The sequence below is a fragment of the Gossypium raimondii genome, chromosome 6 (genome assembly GCF_025698545.1).
Source record: "Gossypium raimondii isolate GPD5lz chromosome 6, ASM2569854v1, whole genome shotgun sequence".
NCBI classification, from domain to species: Eukaryota; Viridiplantae; Streptophyta; class Magnoliopsida; order Malvales; family Malvaceae; genus Gossypium; species Gossypium raimondii.
The window spans coordinates 24,522,334-24,538,107 of record NC_068570.1 but is presented as its reverse complement, the minus strand read 5'-3'; the positions used below and the strand labels follow the sequence as shown (position 1 = coordinate 24,538,107).

The 15,774-nt window shown below is 36.2% G+C and overlaps 1 pseudogene; it reads left to right on the top strand.

The window, feature by feature from the left end:
* The first annotated feature begins 203 nt into the window (after window positions 1-203).
* On the top strand, window positions 204-1,559 carry LOC128041969 (NAD(P)H-quinone oxidoreductase subunit H, chloroplastic-like; annotated as a pseudogene).
* The last annotated feature ends 14,215 nt before the right edge of the window (window positions 1,560-15,774 follow it).

The following is a 15,774-nucleotide window of genomic DNA, read 5'->3' as shown; positions in this document are numbered from 1 at the left end:
AGTTTTATGGTAAAAAATTCATTCATCTCAGTTATTTTTCAAGAAAAAAAGAGAGAAGAAAATAGGGGGGTCTATTGAATTTCAAATAGTTAGTTTCACCAATAAGATACGAAGACTTACTTCATAATTGGAATTACACAAAAAAGACTATTTATCTCAGAAAGGTCTCGTAAAATTCTAGGAAAATGTCAACGATTGCTATCTTATTTATCAAAGACAAATAAAATACGTTATAAAGAATTAATTGGTGAGTTGGATATTCGGGAATCAAAAAATCGTTAATTTGCAAATTTTGAATTAGTCAATTTATAAGATTTTCATTTTGATGTACTTGTTTTCGTTTTCAACAATTCATGTAAGAATGAATCGAGGAAAAACTTATGAATCTATCAGATACAAAAAAAGACCTTATGATAGTCAATATGGGGCCTCAACACCCATCAATGCATGGTGTTCTTCGTTACTCTAGATGGTGAAGATGTTGTTGACTGTGAACCAATATTAGGTTATTTACACTGAGGAATGGAAAAAATTGCGGAAAACTGAACAATTATACAATATTTTCCTTATGTAACGCTTTGGGATTATTTAGCCACTATGTTCACGGAAGCAATAACCGTAAATGGACCAGAACTGTTGGGGAATATTCAAGTCCCTAAAAGGGCTAGCTATATCAGAGTAATTATGTTGCAGTTGAGTCGTATAGCTTCTCATCTATTATGACTTGGACCTTTTATTTGCAGATATTGGTGCACAGACCCCCTTTTTTTTTCTATATTTTCAGAGAAAGAGAATTAGTATATGATCTATTCGAAGCTGCCACCAGTATAAGAATAATGCATAATTATTTTCGTATCGGAGGAGTGGCGGCCGATCTACCTTATGGCTGGATAGATAATTGTTTGGATTTCTGTGATTATTTTTTAACAGGAACTGTTGAATATCAAAAACTCATTACGCGAAATCCTATTTTTTTTGAACGAGTTGAAGGTATAGGCGTTATTGATGGAGAAAAAGTAATAAATTGGGGTTTATCCGGCTCAATACTACGATCATCTGGAATCAACTGGGATCTTCGGAAAGTCGATCATTATGAGTGTTACTACTAATTTGATTGGGAAATCCAGTGGCAAAAGGAAGGAGATTCATTAGCTCGTTATTTAGTCCGAATCAGTGAAATGACAGAATCTATAAAACTAATTCAACATGCCTTGGAAGAAATTCCGGGTGGTCCCTATAAGAATTTAGAAATCTGATGCTTTGATCGAGAAATGGATCCAGAATGGAATGATTTTGAATATTGATTCATTAGTAAAAAACCTTCTCCCATATTTGAATTACCGAGACAAGAACTTTATGCGAGAATGGAAGCCCCAAAGGGAGAATTAAGAATTTTTCTAGTAAAGGATCAAAGCAGTTTTCCTTGGAGATGGAAAATTCACCCGCCGAGTTTTATCAATTTTCAAATTCTTCTGCAGTTAGTTAAAAAAATGAAATTGGCTGATATTATGACGATACTAGGTAGCACAGATATCATTATGGGAGAAGTGGATCGTTGAAATGATAATTTATATGAAAGAAGTAGAAGATATCAATTCCTTTTACACATTGGAACATTTAAAAGAGGTCTATGGGATCATATGGATGTTGGTTCCTATTTTGACTATTGTATTGAGAATCACAATAGGTGTACTAGTAATTGTATGGTTAGAAAGAGAAATATCTGCAGGAATACAACAACGTATTGGACCTGAATACGCCGGTCCTTTGGGCATTCTTCAAGCGCTAGCAGATGGAACAAAACTGCTTTTCAAAGAAAATATTCTTCCATCTAGAGGCAATACTCGTTTATTTAGTATTGGACCGGCTATAGCAGTCACATCAATTTTACTAAGTTTTTCAGTAATTCATTTTAGCTCTCACCTTATTTTAGCCGATCTCAATATCGATATATTTTTATGGATTGCCATTTCAAGTATTGCTCCCGTTGGACTTCTTATGTCAGGATACAGATCAAATAATAAATATTCCTTTTAGGTGGTGCATGAATTGCTGCTCAATCGATTAGTTATGAAATACCATTAACTTTATGTGTTTTATCAATATCTCTACGTACTATTCGTTGAAATATAAACTTTTATTTTACCTATTCCTTTCGTTCTAGAAAATAAGTTGAGTTGATAAAATAAATTAGATAATTATATATGAGGGAAAGAAAGCAGCTTATAAATTCACAGTAAATTAAACAGAAAAATAGAATCTCATTTCCTATGTACAAGAGTTAAGTGGAAGAAAACGTAAGCAGAAGAAGTCTTTACCCCAAGACAGGTTTATTAGTCAATCTAGCTTGAAGCGGGCTCAAAAGATCAACCGTATAGAGTTTTCACTATCCTTTGTATGGATTCCCATACATGTATTGCTAAACAAACGGGAGATTGAACAAAAAACGAGTGGATGGTTAGGAACACCAAAATACATAAAAGATTGGTAATGGAGATTATGCAAATTATATAAAAAAGAGACTTCTGGATAACATAAAAAGAATACTAATTAGGGCTTTAAATTCGTAGAAATGACTAGGCAGTACTCCCCGTGATTTCGGTCAATAGTATCCTCCTATCTGCCGGTTAAAGTAATGACTATCAGGAACGAAATAATCCTTTACTATTTTTTAGTTTAAGCCCCATTCGTGGTTTTATCAGATCCGAAAGCATAATAGGAACGAAAAAGAAACAATAAAGAATAAAAAAGAAATCTTGTTTTTATTATTCTTTTTTCATAGATATAGAGAGATCTAATCTTTGTCATGATTTATGAGCTAATGGAATGTTTCATTTTTTTCGTAATAGAAAACAATGAGTTGAAATATCTATTGATATTCTATAAGAAGTATTTTATTGAAAGCTTAAGTTATTACTCAACAAATAAAAATTGAAATTATGAACGGGCGAGATCAATTCAGAAGCACTTATTTTTTGTTCTTCAGAATATAGCAGACAGAATTCCATTGGTATAATTTTGGACCTTCCAATCTATTTTTTCTCTATCTATTCTACAACCATACGAAGATAAATAATACTGCTTCAGTCCTAAAATTTATTTGTGACCTACGAGGAGCCGTATGAGGTGAAAATCTCATGTAAGGTTTTAGACTAGTGATGTAAACAGTGATGTCATCATCGACTATAATTATCTAACAGTTCAAGTACAGTTAATATAGTTGAGGCACAATCAAAACATGGTTTTTGGGGATGGAATTCTTAGCGTTAACCAATAGGGTTTATCGTTTTTCTAATTTCTTCTCTAGCAGAATGTGAGAGATTACCTTTTGATTTACCAAAACCGGAGGAAGAATTAGTAGCAGGGTATCAAATCGAATATTCAGGTATCAAATTTGGTTTATTTTACATTGCTTCCTATCTAAATCTATTACTTTCTTCGTTATTTGTAACAGTTCTTTACTAGGGGGGTTGAAATATTTCCATTCCGTATGTATTCGTCCCTAAGCTATTTGACATAAATAAAATAAATGGAATCATTGGAACAACAATTGGTATCTTTATTACATTAGCTAAAACTTATTTGTTTTTGTTTATTTCTATCGCAACACGATGGACTTTACCTAGGTTAAGAATGGACCAATTATTAAATCTCGGGTGAAAATTTCTTTTACCCATTTCTCTGGGTAATCTATTATTAACAACTTTCCAACTTCTTTCACTGTAAAGAAAAAAAGAATATGAGATTCATGACTTGGTTCAAACAAGAGAAAGAAACAAACATTTGGTAGGAGTATTATATTTTATACACATTTTAGTATATAAGTTAGCAATAAACTAATTCAATTTGTAATATTTAACCACTTCCTTGACTTATTTTTAACAAAGAGAAGGAAAATTTTCACTTATTTTGAAGATGTCTTATTTTTTAGAAGAGTTTTTACTTATCTTTTAATTTCAAGTTTAAAATTGTACAAACTATCCTTAATTTTAAGTCTAACAATTGTAATAAATAAGTTTTTTTCTTCATGTTCTTACGTTAGTAACTAAACGAGTTAGATATCGAGGATGCCCATGCAGAGAAAGCAAGCACTATATTTATAAGGAAATGGTTTCACAGGGAATCAAAGAAACTGGTCCTACATTTTCGTCTGTGATTACTGTTTGTGTAAATGAGGGGTTTTATAAAGAAGGTATTCAAGTTCATTGCAGGGTGATTTCACTTGGGGTTGGATTGAAGTTGTTTGTTGGGAGCTCATTGGTTAGCCTTTTGGAATCTGGATTTTTAAGACAGATAGTCCTTTATCTTCATATGGGACTTATTGATGTGGCTTGAAAGTTGTTCCATCAATTGCCTGAACAGAATTTAGTCGTATGGAATATATATACTTTATAATAATATATATTATTTAAAAAGAATTGAATTAAAAATAAATAATATTTAAATTGCTTTTTTAATTTTTAAAAATTATTAATATATTTTTATATTTTATTTATACAATTTTATGATTGAAATTTTTTATATATACTTTTAATTTTTATAATTAAAAATAAATTATGACATTATAATGGCATCATCATTGCACGTGTAACAAATTTAATACTGTTACAAAAAAAAAACACCAAAAGCCTTGACGAAATTACAGTTTAAATATCAAATGAGGACAAAAAAATCATATGTACCAACTTGGGGAAGATGATAAATTTAGGTCCAAATGTATATTTAAGCCTAATATTAATATGTCAAATTCTCCAATTTGAGATTTAATCATGTACTTTAATTCGATATAACTTCATCCCTTTACTTTTATAATGTGACTAGTTAATTCAAATAGTCAATACTAGTAACAATCTCGGTTAAAATGTTGGCATGTTAAGTCACAAGTAGACCTATCCATAAGAAAGTCACTTGGCTCAATTTGAAAAGTGAGAGGATTTGAGCAAAAAATATAGGTCCAAAAAATGGCTTCGACAAAAAAATAAACCCCATTTAAAGAATGAGTCAAGTCTCGGGTAAGGCTTTTTTGGCCTCGAGCCTGGCCCAAATTTGCAAAAAGAAAAAAATGTTTTTTTTCTTGTTGTTTGCCTGCTGTTTTCTCACTATTTTGCCATCATTTCACTATTATGTTGTTATTATTTTTTGGATATTGTGTAACTCTTATTTTATTATTAATTTTACTACTATTTTAGAGAAATTTGCTTGTTAAGTTGCATCTATCTTAATGTTATTTAAGTATAAATATTTTTTAATTTATTTAATTTCAATTTGTTGGTAAACATTTATTTTAATGTTTTTAGTGTTTTTTTATGTATTCTATTTTTAAAATATATATATAATTTAATACGGTCGAGTCGGGTCAAGCCTCAGTTTTAGCATTTTTATTCAGGTTGAGCTTGGACAAAAAATTAGGCCAATTTTTCAAACAAGGGCCCGGCCGGTACTCGGCCCGACCTGGTCCATGGACAGGTCTAGTTACAAGGACAACTATTTAGAAAAAAGTTGAAGTTAGTATTTTAAGGGATGAGCAAATGGTTAATTGAGGCTGGTCTAACCGAATTGACTTACACCAGTTAGTTAAATATGTTAACCAACTTATTTTAAATATATTATAAAATACATTTAAAATAAACATATCATAAAATATAATGAAAATATAAATATATTTAACCGACTTAATCAATTTATATATTATAATAAAATAATAATATATTTAAATAATCATAAATATTAAATATTAAGATAGTCGATTCAGCTATGAAATTCAATAATAAATAACCAATTGACATAGTCAAATAAATTGATCCTACAACTAAATCAACCATTAAAACCGTTTAAATCGAAATGATTTATGCTCTCCCTATGTATAATAACTGAAATAGTTAGTATGGCTAGTTATTTGGATTAAAAATTATATATTATATCAAATTATGTCAAATTAAAATACAAATACTAAATTACAAATTTAAACAGAATAAAAGAACCAAAATTAAAATTTTACCATATTAACATCCTTGTTGAAGACTAGCTAAAATTTGATCAACTCGAGGTTCCCACTTACCTTTTATTGTGTTTGTTATATGACATTCAGGAGTTCGATAGCTACATTGGGTCTTGAATAAATCCAAAGTTAAGTTGGATCAAACTTTTTAAGTGATATAAAACTCTTTTAGCATCACTTTTTTCATTCACAAAACTAGAACTCGAAACTTTACATAAAAATTATCGCATTTTTTACTACTCAACTTAATAGAGAGGTACACAAGTCACCTACTTACATTAATTTTTGCTCATGTCTGTTGATCAAGTTTTGTATTCAGTTAAAAGTTGCCCACTTAATTGCCTTGTAACACCCTTCGCTCTGTAATGCCCTGATTTATTTATTCCTGTTTTTGTAAATTTTGACATAAATGTGTATCTACTTCAGTGGTTAAGGGTTCTGGGTGTGTGTAAGAGGTCTCGGGTTCAAGTTTCCCTTTTGCCAATTTTTGTTATTTTTAGATCCAAGCCTTACCCTTGTTGAGTGGGTTTATATTAAATTGTTTGTTAATTTATATTAGAATAAGCTTGCTGGTTTGAGTGGTAAAGGAGTTAGTATGTTGGAGGTATCGTATTCAAGACCTTACGCAAGCGTGGAAGTTAATTTTTGCTCGGTGGTGTGTTAGAGTTTTGGTGGAGTTGGGATTCTGAGAAAGTTGTTTGTTAGTGTTGAGGGATTTGTGGATATTCATTTGATTTTTATTATTTTTTGATTATTTTTTTCTCTCTAGTAAACTCCCAAAAAATTTTTAACGTTCTTTTTTCTGTTGATTGGCAAAATTCTTTTTGTTCCCTTACTTCTGAAATTCTATCGCAATTCTGTCATTCAATTCTGGTTTTTCAGTTCTTCGGTGTTTTTGCGCGGTTTGGTAAGTGTAAACGGTGTTTTTAGTGTGGGTTGGGAAAATCGTTTTAAACTATTCAAATCAATGCTATTGTTTTCTTTCCGTTAGTTGATTTTGAGTTTTGGCAGCAGTGTCTTGGGAAGAAAAGGACTCTCCTCTTGCGGAATTGTAGTTAGAATCGTCTAGAGTTTTGGGGTAAGTGATAAATGCTCGTTTTGAACTACTTATCGATTTTTGGGATTCGGTTAACTGTGAATCAAGACTAATTGTGGAAGATTTGTTGTATCGATTTTAGGTGCTGGTTGGCTCGGGAGTGATTTTACATCAAAATCGTACTAGGTGTGTACCCGAAACATGAAAAATTGAGCTTTGATGAAAGCCAAAAGTGTATTCTGTCGATGCCACACGGGCGTGTGCCTGGCTGTGTCTGAGACACGGCCATGTGTTTGATGAGGGCATGGCCGTGCGCAAGACACGGCCGTGTGATGGTGTGGGTGTGGCCGTGTGGGCTAAACGGGTGTGTGGGCCCATATGGGCATACCACACGGGTATGTGGGTTTTGGGCCAAGCCGTGTGGGCCACACGGGTAAGGCCAATCTGGACATGTGGGCTACATGGGCGTGTGGGCCCACATAGACATGTGGGCCCATATTTTTGAAATTTTCCCTAGGGTCGTACGGGTCACTTCGATCGACTGTGGGCCTTAGGTGGGGTCGGTAAGGGCTAACCAAACCCTAAAATTATGTGATTTAATAGTCTGATATTCTGCTTTGAGTATGACACTGTTATGCATGTTTGATTATTCTTTTATATATATTTGATATCTGTACATGAGTATGTAAGCATGATAATTCTGAATATATGATTGCAGTGGGATTTATATACGTGGAGGAAGTGTTCTGTATGACGACCTTCGCTTATATTTTGGTAGCTTGACTGCATATTATCTGATATATGTCGTAATGACACAATATGGTGTGTAGGGATGAGTGAGTGTTTTTAACCCCACATGGTGTGATGGGATAGTCAGATTTGGTGTGTAGAGGATGGGTGTAGGATTCTATATATCTATTCTGCATATTTGATTCTTTTATCTGTATCTGTAAAGGACGTAAGTTCGAATCTGAATCTAACTTTATATGAGATGTCTGTGTATATAACATGTCTATTTCTGTTGGGTTACACACTAAGTTTTCGAAAACTTACATCTGTCTGTCTGTTCTGTTCAGGTAATCCACGGGCTTAGGCGGATCGGTGTGATGGAGCCTCTCGATGACTACAAGTTCGTAAATGGTTTATGATTATGGTTTTATTTTTATTTAAGAATTATTCTGGGAGTTTTGTAATAATTGGACTCTCTGTACTATTTGATTTTATTTTGGGATTTGGATTTTTCGTTTTAACATTTTATTTGTGTCGGATATAAAAAAAATGTGGTTTTTACTAAAGCATAAGTTTTCCAAAAATATGAACAAGATTTTCAAATATAATGTTTTCTATGACTTTCGCTGTAATTTATGTTTTGACAAATGAACCAACTAAATAAACGCTTTCAACATAAGTTATAAAACTTGAAAGATTTATCGAAACGACTCAGTTTTCAAAACCGTTCTTTGTGACATCTCTGGATTCGACTATAACGTCTAGGCCGGGTTTGGGGTATTACGTTTAGTGGTATCAGAGCTAGGTTGCAAAACTTGGACTACGAATTTTGGGTTCCAAAATTGTGTTTTAAAAATAATTTATTTTTAAATAATTTGGATAATTTGAGAGAGTATGTGATACACTGAGTTTCCGGTGCCAGTCCTGTAAGTACTTCTGAATTTAGATAGAACTTTCTAAAAATACTGTAGTTAGTACTTTCTGAAAACTATACCAAGCTAGTTAGAGACTAAAATCTCTAAAACATTTTTGAACTTCTGATAATTTAAGCATAAAATATCTGCTAATAAATACTGGAATTGATGCATAAAATTTTATAATATAGATAAAATTTAAATTTACGATGAGCCCTCGTGGAACTTGCGGTCGTGGTATTTGTGGGCGCTGTAGAGGCTGCAGGGGGGCTCGAGCTGAGTCTTCTTCTTTGGGAAGTATGCCAAATTTAGACACGAGTGAGACATTAGTTTCGCCTGCTACTGAGACTGGGTTTCAAAGCCGTTCGGCTGGGGATGACGTATTGTCCCAAGCCATGTTGAGGGTGTTGGAGAGGGTTGTTGCTGGACCCTATTCTAGATTTTGAGGTTGTGGGTCGGTAACTAAACGACTCTGGTCCAATGGAATTGAGCTGTTTAGAGGTGTCACTGAGGTATTGGAGCTGAGCTGTTTAGGGGTGTCACTATGGCCGATTATTGGTTGGAGGCCACCGAGAGGATCATGAATGATATCGACTGTACTCCTGAGCAGAAACTTAAGGATGTAGTCTCTTTGCTTCGCGACGAGGTATATCAGTGGTGGTTATCGGTTGATGAGGGTACTCAACTAGATTGTCTGAATTGGGACTTCTTTAAGACTACCTTCCAAGGGAAGTAAGTGGAAGCGAGCTATATAGATGCTCGTAGGCGTGAGTTCATGAGTCTCACGTAAGGTGATAGATCTGTGCCTGAGTATGAGGCCTAGTTTCTAAGGTTGAGCCTCTACGCTCGAGGCTTGGTGGTGTCTAAGTATGAAAAATACGTTCGTGTTGAGGACGGTTTGAGAGGCAGTTTGAGGGTTTTTATAGCTCCATAGAGTTGAGTTTGATGTTCTAGTGGATAAGGCGAAGATTGCTGAAGAGGTTAAGCGCATGGAGTGCCAAAATAAGGATCGAGAGAGAGGTAAGAATAAGAGGGATTCAGAGTCCTCTAGTTCTGTTCAGAGGCCTAAGAAATAGGGGTTCCTGTTGCTCTACTAGGATTCAGCCATGTGAGGATTATGGTAGGCGCCATCCGGGTGAGTGTTGGAGGAGGTTAGGGGCTTGTCTGAGGTGTGGGTCATTGGACCATCAGATTCAAAAGTGTCCACAGCGGGCTGCTCAGATGCAAGCTTCGAGATAGTGTTTTATACGACCTTAGAAGTTAGTTCAACAGTCACTTAAGGGCCGTGGACCGGCTAGGGGTGGTAATTGTATGGGCCAAGGGTAGAGAGCATTGGGCAGAGGTACTAGTCAGACTGAGGCGAGGCAGACTGCACTGGTTTATGCTGCTTGACACGGAGAAGATAGAGATGTTCCTAATGTTATCACGGACATGTTCTTTATTTTTGATGTACCTTATACTACTCTGATAGACATAGGTTCTACACACTCTTATGTAGCGAGCAATGTTTCTGAAGACCTGGGGATTTCTGTTGAGAGTAATTTTAGTAAGGTTACTGTATTGAGTCCATTGGGGCAGTCTGTTTAGGTTAATAAACTTTATAGGAATGTTCCGTTAGAAGTGCAAGGGGCTGTATTTTTGGCAAATCTGATGGAGCTTCCATTTGGGGAGTTTGACTTAATTTTGGGTATGGACTGATTGGTTGAACACCGAGTTAGTTTGGATTGTACGACTAAGAGGGTTGTTTTGAGGACCGAGGATGATAAGGAGGTGGTTGTGATCGGTGAGAGTCGAGAGTCGAGATTATCTGTCCAATGTGATCTCCGCTCTTGTGGCTGATAAATTAGTTCGGAAAAGGTGTGAGAAGTATATGGGTTTCGTCAGTGTTTCAGTTTCTTAGGACTTTTTTGTCGGGGATATCAAAACAGTGAGAGATTTTTTGGATATCTTTCTTAAGGAGTTCCCAGGTTTACCTCTGAATCGAGAAGCTGAGTTTGGCATTGAACTTCTACCGGGTACAGCTTTGGTGTCCATCGCTCCTTATCGAATGGCACCGAAGGAGCTTACGGAGCTTAAGGCTCAACTTTAAGAGCTTCTAGATCATGGTTTCATCCGTTCTAGTGTATCTCCGTGGGGGCACTAGTTCTGTTTGTAAAGAAGAAGGATGGTACCATGAGGATGTGTATCGATTATCGGCAGTTAATAAACTGACTGTGAAGAATAAGTATCCACTCCCGAGGATCGACGATTTGTTTGATCAGTTCCAGAGGGCTTCAGTGTTTTCGAAAATTGATCTCCGTTCTGGGTATCATCAGCTTAGAGTTAAGGAGGTCGATGTCCATAAGACGTCGTTTAGGACACGTTATGAGCACTACGAGTTCCTAGTTATTCCCTTTGGTTTGATGAATGCTCTGGCTACATTAATGGATCTGATGAACTGAGTTTTTTAGCCATATCTAGATTAGTTCGTCATAATTTTCATCGATGATATTTTGGTTTACTCTAAGACCGAGGATGAGTACAATAAACATCTTAGAGTGGTGCTTCAGATACTCCGAGAGAAACAACTCTACTCTAAGTTGAGCAAGTGTGAGTTCTGGTTGCAAGAGGTAACTTTTCTAGGTCACGTGGTTTCTGCTGAGGGGATTTAAGTTGATCCTAGAAAGATTGAGGCTGTGTTGGATTGGAAACAGCTTAAGAACGTATCTAAGATTCGCAGTTTTCTGGGTCTTGCAGGATATTATCGGCGGTTTGTCGAGGGGTTCTCTCTGATTGCAGCTCCTTTGACTAAGTTTCTGCGTAAGGGAGTTCCTTTTTTCTGGACTGATGCTCAACAATCGAGCTTCGAGAAGCTCAAGTTTGTTCTGAATCAGGCTCCTGTTCTGATACAGTCTGAATCTGGTAAAGAGTTTGTGGTCTACAGTGATGCGTCGCATGTCAGTTTGGGATGTGTACTGATGCAAGATGGTAAGGTTATGGCTTATGCATCCCGTTAGCTTAAAACACACGAAGAGAATTATCCGACACATGATGTCGAGTTGGCTGTAGTGGTTTTTGTGTTAAAGATCTAGAGACATATGTGTACGGTGAGATGTGTATAATCTACACTGATCACAAGAGTCTCAAGTATCTCCTTACCTAGAAGGAGTTGAATCTTAGACAGCATCGATGGATTAAGCTACTCAAAGATTATGCCTGCGTGATAGAGTATCATTCTAGTAAGGCCAATGTGGTGGCCGATGCTCTTAGTCGTAGAGCAATGACTGATTTGAGAGCGATGTTTGCTCGTCTTAGTCTATTTGATAATGGGGGCCTGTTATCTGAGTTACACGTTAAACCGACTTGGATTGGGCAGATTCGAGAAAAGTAATTTAGGGACGAGTCTCTAGGTTTCTGGTTTCATCAGACTGAGAGTGGTAGTACTTCTAATTTTAGACTGAATAAGGATGGAGTTTTATGTTTTTGAGGTCGGATTTGTGTGCCGAATGATTCTGATCTGAGACAGTCGATTATGAGGGAGGCGCATAGTAGCCCTTATACTATGCATCCCAGTGGTAATAAAATGTATCGAGATCTCCGTGAACTGTATTGGTGGCCGAGATTGAAATGTGAGGTTACGAATTTATTTGCTCGTTGTCTGACGTGCCAGCAAGTTAAGGCTGAGCACGAGTAGCCTTTGGGTTTGTTACAACCTGTTAAGATTCTTTTATGGAAATGGGAACGAGTGACGATGGACTTCGTTTGTGGGTTGCCCTTGACACCCACTAATGAGGATTCTATTTGGGTCATCGTGGATCGATTGACCAAGTCTGCTCATTTTATTTCGATTTGAACGGACTACTCTCTACAAAAGTTAGCGAAGCTCTATATCTCTGAAATTGTAAGACTGCATGAGGTTCCTGTTTTGATAATTTCTGATAGGGATCCTCACTTCATTTCTCAGTTTTAGAAGAAATTGCATGAGGCTTTGGGTTCGAGATTGGATTTTAGTATTGCGTTCCATCCTCAGACTGATGGTCAATTTGAGAGGGTGATTCAAATGCTGGAGGATATGCTTCGGAGTTATGTGATAGATTTTGGAGGTAGTTGGGAGGATTCTTTGCCGCTAGCAGAGTTCGCCTACAATAACAGTTTCTAGTCTAGAATTCAGATGGCACCTTACGAGGCTTTGTATGGTCGTAAGTGTCGTACTCCGCTATGTTGGACAGAGTTGGGTGAGCGACGGATTTTAGGTCCTGAGTTGGTTTCTGAGATTGAAGATAAAGTTAAATTGATTCGGGATCGTCTGAAGGCAGATTTTGATAGACAGAAGTCTTATGCAGATCTGAAGAGGAGAGATATTGAGTACTCTGTGGGAGACTTTGTATTTCTTAAGGTTTCTCCATGGAAGAAAGTTCTGAGATTTGGTCGTAAGGGCAAGTTGTGCCCTAGGTTTATTGGGATGTATCAGATTCTAAAGCGTGTGGCACCGGTCGCTTATCAGTTGGAGCTACCTTCAGAGTTGGACCGTATCCACGATGTGTTTCATGTCTCGATGTTGAGGTGGTATCGGTCTAATCTATCTCACATTGTCTCTGTCGAGGAGATCGAGGTTAGACCGGATTTGACTTTTGAAGAGGAGCTGGTTCAGATTTTTGATCGAGATGTTAAGGTTCTGAAGAGGAAGTCCATTCTGTTAGTAAAGGTTCTGTGATAGAATCATGGCATTGAGGAAGCCACGCGGGAACCTGAGGGCTCGATGCGTTAGCAGTATACTCATCTGTTCGGATCAGGTAAATTTCGAGGTCGAAATTTCTTTTAGGGGGTAGTGTTGTAACGCCCTGAGTTATTTATTCATGTTTCTGTAAATTCTGACATAAATGTGTATCTGCTTTATTTGTTAAGGGTTCTGGGTGTGTGTGTGAGGTCTTGGGTTCAAGTATCCCTTTTGCCAAATTTTGTTATTTTCAGATTCAAGCCTTACCCTTGTTGAGTGGGTTTATATTAAATTGTCTATTAATTCATATCAGAATGAGCCTGCTGGTTTGAGTAGTAAGGGGATTGGTGTGTTAGAGGTCTCGTGTTCGAGACCCTGCGCGAGCGTGGAAGTTAATTTTTTCTTGGTGGTGTGTTAGAGTTTTGGTGGAGTTGGGATTTGAGAAAGTTGTTTGTTAGTGGGTTAGTGGTGAGGAATTTAAGGGATTTGTGGATATTCATTTCATTTTTATTCTTTTTTGATTATTTTTTTCTCTCTCTGGTAAACTCCTAAAACAATTTGACGTTCTTTTTTTCTGTTGATTGGCAAAATTCTTTTTGTTTCCTTGCTTCTGAAATTCTATCACAATTCTGTCATTAAATTCTTGTTTTTTAGTTCTTCAGTGTTTTTGCGCAATTTGGTAAGTGTAAGGGGTGTTTTTCGTGTGGGTTGGGGAAATCGTTTTAAACTGTTCAAATCAATGCTATTCTTTTCTTTCTGTTAGTTGATTTTGAGTTTTGGCAACAGTGAATTGGGAAGAAAGGGGCTCTTCGCTTGCAGAATCGTAGTTAGAATCGTTCGGAGTTTTGGGGTAAGTGATGAACACTCGTTTTGAACTGTCATTGGTTTCGAGGGTTCAGTTATTTGTGAACTAAGATTGATTATAGAAGATTTGTTGTATCGATTTTAGGTGTTGATTAGCTCAGAAGTGATTTTACATCAAAACCGTACCAGGTGTGTACCCGAAACACGAAAAATTGAGATTCGGTGAAATTCGAAAGTGCATTTTGGCGATGTTACATGGGCATGTGCCTAGCCATGTGGTTGGCCGTGTTTCGTGTTTGATGAGGGCATGGCTGTGCGCAAGACAGAACCGTGTGATAGTGTGGGTGTGGCTGTGTGGGCCACACGGGGTAGGCCAAGTTGGGCGTGTGGGCCAAATGGGCAAGGCCAATCTGGGCGTGTGGGCTACACGGGCTTGTGGGCTCATATTTTTGTCAGAATTATGTGATTTGATAGTATGATATTCTGCTTTGAGTATCACACTGTTATGCATGTTTGATTATTCTGTTATATATATTTGATATCTGTACATGAGCATGTAAGCATGATAATTCTGAATATATGATTGCGGTGGGATTTATATATGTGGAGGAAGTGTTCTGTATGGTGACCTTCTCCTATATTCTGGTAGCTTGACTGCATATTATCTGATATGTGTCGTAATGACACAATATGGTGTGTAGGGATGGGTGGATGTTTTTAACCCCACATGGTGTGATAGGATGGTCGGAGTTGGTGTGTAGAGGATGGGGCTAGGATTCTGTATATCTATTCTGCATATCTGATTCTGTTATCTGTATCTGTAAAGGACGTAGGTCCGAATTTGAATTTGACTTTATATGAGATGTCTGTGTGTATAGCATGTCTATTTCTGTTGGGTTACACACTAAGTTTACGAAAACTCACATCTGTTTGTCTATTCTGTTCAGGTAATCCACGAGCTTAGGCGGATCGGTGTGACGGAGCCTCTCGGTGACCACGAGTTCGTAAACGATTTATGATTATTGTTTTATTTTTATTTAAGGATTATTCTGGAAGTTTTGTAATAATTGGACTCTCCGGACTGTTTGATTTTATTTTGGGATTTGGATTTTCGTTTTAACATTTTATTTGTGAAGGATATAAAAAAAATGTGGTTTTTATTAAAACAAAGGTTTTTCGAAAATACGAACTGGATTTTCACATATAACTTTTTCTATGACTTCCGCTGTAAGTTACGTTTTTGCAAATGAACAAACTAAATAAACGCTTTCAACATGAGTTATAAAACTTGAAAGATTTATCGAAACGACTTATTTTTCAAAACTGTTCTTTGTGACATCTCCGGATTCGGCCATTTTACAGGATGCTATATTTTTTGCTGGAGCAACTACAGCCAATTTACATCAAAATATTATTACACACCTGTAATTCAATGCCAAACACATTTATTTATAGATAAACAATTAGAATCGAGTCTTAATCGAGCTTAAGAAAGATCTTTTATCAACCAAGCACAAAATATGACCAAATTGTAAAGTTTTAAAAGTTTAGGGCCGATGTTATGATGTCACCAAAAAAGTATGTATGTCACGCCATG